This window comes from Cervus elaphus, chromosome 25, assembly GCF_910594005.1.
Source record: "Cervus elaphus chromosome 25, mCerEla1.1, whole genome shotgun sequence".
NCBI lineage: Eukaryota > Metazoa > Chordata > Mammalia > Artiodactyla > Cervidae > Cervus > Cervus elaphus.
Window position 1 is genome coordinate 39,857,690 of NC_057839.1, and position 5,499 is coordinate 39,863,188.

Here is a 5,499-nt window from a genome sequence, read left to right on the forward strand (position 1 = left end):
AGGAACCGCCGGCTACCGGTCTTCCAAATTGCTCTAATCAAACAGCAAAAAGAGTCTATGATAAAGATGGTTTTTGCAACTCCAAATATTTACTATATTCTCTTTTGGAGGGTCACAAAGGCACAACCATGTTAAAAGGTCTGAGAAGTACTCCAGTAAAGAATACAGTGTGGCTTTGTTTAACCCTGAGTTTCAAAAATGTAGTTGACCTTCCTACCTCTCTTCCCCTACCCCACAGTGATCTGAAGTTCCTTGATTCTTTGATTGAAAGCAGCAGAGACCAACTCCAGCTTAAAAGAGCAAGGGTTTATTTTCTGGAGGAATATTGGGAGCTTGCAGAATTGCCAGGAAGGCTGGAGAACCAAGCTGCCTCCTCATGTGGTTGTACTGAGAGTTGACGTGACTTAGCCTCACTACTTAAAACTGGATCATTGTGAACTCTTGGTGGCCTTAGATATCAGTTGGGGGAGGAGGGTTATGATTTCATAGAGGAGGAAGCTGAAACTGACAGGGGGAAACACTTTAGCTCATGTCACCTGGCCAGGCATGGGAGAGTGGGAAAACTGCTATTTCCACTACTCTACCTACTCTTTTCCACTCTGATCTTTTCTTTGAGGGGGTAGAAGGTATTCCTTTAAAGCACAGGATCCCCATTACCCTTGAAGAGGAGAAGCATACATCTTGAGTTAGTTGCTTGGCAACCATGAGCTTTTCACCTGACCTATTTATTTCCATCTCTGCCTATTGCCTTGTGGTTCAGCTGGTAAAGAATCTGCCTATAATGCAAGAGACCTGGGTTTGATCCCTGGGTTGGGAAGATCCCCTGGAGAAGGGAAAAGCTACCTACCCACTCCAGTATTCTGGCCTGGAGAATTCCATGGACTGTATGTATAGTCCATGGGGGTGCAAAGAGTCAGACACGACTGAATGACTTTCACTTTCACTTCCACCTAACTCAATGGGAGATCTTATAATTACAAAATAACTATGTTTTAATTTATTTCCCACTTATTTCCAAAAAAGGAATGATTTTGAAATGATATTGGCTTAACACATCCCTATGAAATGCTATTGGTCTTTCTTTTTTCTCCTGGCTATGATTCATCTAAGGTTAGAGATTCAATAGTCCTTGTTTCTCTCTTTTCCTTCCCTCCATTCTACTCTTAATCTGGAGAAAAACTACTTATCTTCAAGACTTACCTTCTCTGTGAAACATACTCTACGCCTCTGTTAGTCTCCTCACCTAAAATTGCCAGATAAAATACAGGACTCCCAAGTAAATTTGCATTTCAGGTAAATGATGAATAATGTTTTAGTATATCTCAAATATTACATGAGACATACTTATACTAGAAAAGTGTTTGTTGTTTGTCTGAAATTCAAATTTAACTGCAGGTTCTGTACTTTTATTTGCTAAATCTGGCATGCTAACCCTACCCTCAGTAAAATTGTTTCCCCTTTCTTTGGTCTCGCTTCTCTAATATCACAGACAAAGCTCTCATTACTGTGCCTAGCTCAAAGCCAGCACTCCATGGCTGGTAACCATCTTTGTGTTACTATATCCTGCAGGTAAGCTTGTTGTAGTGCTTGTAACATTCTTAACACTTTACTACCCTTGTATGGCTCATCTTTGCCTTCTCCATCAGTCTGTGAATCTGATGGTAGGAGGAATCATGTTCTTATATCTTAACCGCTGGACATAGTTGGTGCTTAATGGATAGATAGATGTTGAATGGAAAAAAGAAAGACTCTCTATTAGATAGCTAATAGAGGAAGTAATCTAAGGAGAATTCTGGAGCTTCATATCAAATGAATACTATGTCTTTTTGTTTTGTTTTTTTTTTAGTCCATTCTGGCATCTGAAAACCTTGGGTTTAAAATCTTAGGTCTATCAACTATACTCCAAAAAAAATTTAAAAAGAAAATCTCAAGTCTACCACTTAATACCTGTATATCTTGAATAAGTTGTCATCTTTGAGATTCTACTTCCTTGCCTGTGAGATGGGACAATGCATTTTTCTCCCACCACGGGGTGAAGATTGCTGCTGTCTAGGTCAGGGAGAGAAGGGCCAGAGTCTGGTGGTTTTCAGGGGGCTCCCACATGCCTTTAGCCCATTCACAGTGTGAGGTGGGAGCAGAATGAGTCCGAAAGAGTAAAACAGAACCTGATTTTCCCTTTACCCGTTTTAGAAGAATATCCCTGTGGGTCACCTACTTTCCGCCCTCCTCTCTCTTTTCCTCTTTCTCCTTCTTCCTCTCACACTTGTGTTTCTTTTAAAATTTTTCCCTTTGTGATCTTTGACAGGACTCAAGTTCCAGAGTCTCATGTTTGGCACCAAGCAATGTTTATTTCTTCTTTTTCCCGCCTGTGTGAGAAAGGAAAGGCCAGAGGGCTGGCTTTTGTCTCTTTCCCACATCGGGGCAGGGGGAGCCCTCTCTCAGCATGTGGGTTTGTCGTTGGGGTACCTCCCCTGCCTTCCAAAGCATTTTGAACAGAACATCAACTTTTCCTGATGACTCAGAGTAATCATTAATGGACAGTGGCCTTGGAGAGACACAGGACTGAGATTATGACTAAAAATGAATTTGGAAAAGGAGGAGAAAGGAGATTTCCTTGGTTAACTAGAAGTGATTTATTGTAATTTAATGAAAGACTTTTAGCAGTCTTGACTAAAGGAAGATTGTTTCAATCAAAAGGACGAGGTCAACAGGTAATGCATTGTTTCAGCTCTAAGAGGCAGACTCCGTCAGGACACTATCAGCAAATTCAGTAGTAACATCAGTTTGTAAAGAGACAGCTATATTCTTGGTGCTGTGTTTCAGCCTTGAAACTCCCACCAAGGCAGAAAGTTTGCTGCAAAGGAGGTGGTTAAGTGCTGCTGGCCCTCATGAAACTTTTGGCCCAAATCCCTGCGTTGCATCTCATCATCTGAAAGATTTCTGGAAAGATGCTTAACTGGATCTGCAAGATTAGAATAGTATCAGTACCAACCACATAAGGTTGTTGTGAGAGTTAAATGAGATAATGCACATGAGCAAGCATGGTGCAGAAGTATTATTAAATATTAACTCTTAGAATTCTCATTGTGTAATGAAAATTTAGTAATTAGTGGAACCAAGGTTGAACTTCAAATCCTACTTTTATCATTTCATCACATGGCCACTGCCAAAGGAGAGAAGGAAAAGTAAAATTTGGAGGTATAATCAATGGGACCCCCAAATCGTATCCCTAGTTAGAAGTTTTGTTAGCTGATTAGTTAGGAAGTAGATTTTGCTGCTAAAAAACAAAATATCAGTAGCATAAACAAAGCAAACTTATATCATGATCAAAAAATTGAGCAAACAGGACTTTTCTGGTGGTCCAGTGGCTAAGACTCCACACTTCCAATGCAGGGGGGCTGTGATTCAATTTCTGGTCAGGGAATTAGACCCCACAGTTCAGTTCAAATCAGTCACTCAGTCATGTCTGACTCTTTTTGACCCCATGGACTGTAGTACACCAGTCTTCCCTGTCCATCACCAACTCCTGGAGCTTACTCAACCATGTCCATTGAGTTGGTGATGCCATCCAACCATCTCATCCTCTGTTGTCCTCTTTTCCTCCCACCTTCAATCTTTCCCAGCATCAGGGGTTTTCCCCAATGAGTCAGTTCTTCGAATCAGGTGGCCAAAGTATTGGAGCTTCAGCTTCAGCATCAGTCCTTCCAATGAACATTCAGGACTGATTTCCTTTAGGATTGATTGATTTGATCTCTTTGCAGTCCAAGGGACTCCCAAGAGTCTTCTCCAACACCATAGTTCAAAAGCATCAATTCTTTTGTGCTCAGCTTTCTTTATAGTCCAACTCTCACATCTATACATGACTACTGGAAAAATCATGGCTTTTACTAGATGGAGTTTTGTTAGCAAAGTAACATCTCTGCTTTTTAATATGCTGTCTAGTTTAGTCATAGCTTTTCTTCCAAGGAGCAAACATCTTTTAATTTCATGGTTGCAGTCACCATCTGCAGTGATTTTGGAGCCCCCAAAAATAGTCTCTCACTGTTTCCATTATTTCCCCATCTATTTGACTATGAAGTGATGGGACTAAATGCTTGAACTTATGATGAATTAGAGATCAAATTATCACCATCCATTGGATCATCGAAAAAGCACGAGAGTTCCAGAAAAAATCTACTTCTGCCTTATTGACTACATCAAAGCCTTTAACTGTGTGGATTGCAACAAACTATGGAAAATTCTTGAAGAGATGGGAAATAACAGACCACTTTACCTGCCTCCTGAGAAATCTGTATGCAGGTCAAGAAGTGGACATGGAACAACAGACTGGTTCCAAATTGGGAAAGGAGTATGTCAAGGCTGTGTATTGTCACCCTGCTTATTTAACTCATATGCAAAGTACATCATGCAAAATGTCAGGCTGGATGAAGCCCAAGCTGGAATCAAGATTGCTGGGAGAAATATCAGTAATCTCAGATATGCAGATGATACCTCCCTTATGGCAGAAAGCGAAGAACTAACAAGCCTCTTGGAGAAAGTGAAAGAGGAGAGTGAAAAAGTTGGATTAAAATTCAACATTAAGACCCCACAGGCTGCAACTAAAGATGCTGCATGCCACACTAGGATTGAAGTTCTGAGTGCTGCAACTGAGACTAGGTATAGCCAAATAAATAAATAAAAATATTTTTAGAAAAGCCTTCAAGAGATTTTAAACAAAACAAAAACAAACACATAAATAGCCACAAACAAAAATCCCCAAACTGAGTAAACACAAGCAATATAAGATGATGTGGTGGCTCTACTGTGTCAGTAATCCAGACTCTTTCTTGTTGCTCTGCCATCCTTCATATGTGACTGTCTGTCTCAACTCTGGGTACAGCTTCCAATCCAAGCCACCTGATGAGGGAAATGGAGAGCATGAGTCTTCCTTTCAAACAGGGGCATGACCTGGGTGTTATCCATGTCCCATCTACTCATGTCCCATTGGCCACACCCAACTGCAAGAGAATGGCAAAAACACACTCAACAGTCATTCACTCAGCTATTACACCAAAGTTTAAAAGGAAGAGTGGTTATGCAAAACTTAAGTGAAATAGGTCTTCTCAATCAGTTTGTTATTTGTCCCATTTCCAAGCTAAATTGATAATCCATTCTACTCCCATTCCATACAATCAAAGGCTTTGGCATAGTCAATAAAGCAGAAATAGATGTTTTTCTGGAACTCTCTTGCTTTTTCTATGATACAACAGATGTTGGCAATTTGATCTCTGGTTCCTCTGTCTTTTCCAAATCCAGCTTGAACATCTAGAAGTTCACAGTTCACGTACTGTTGAAGCCTGGCTTGGAGAATTTTGAGCATTACTTTGCTAGCGTGTGAAATGAGTGCAACTGTGCGGTAGTTTGAACATTCTTTGGCATTGCCTTTCTTAGGGATTGAAATGAAAACTGACTTTTTCCAGTCCTGTGGTCACTGCTGAGTTTTCCAAATTTTTTGGCATG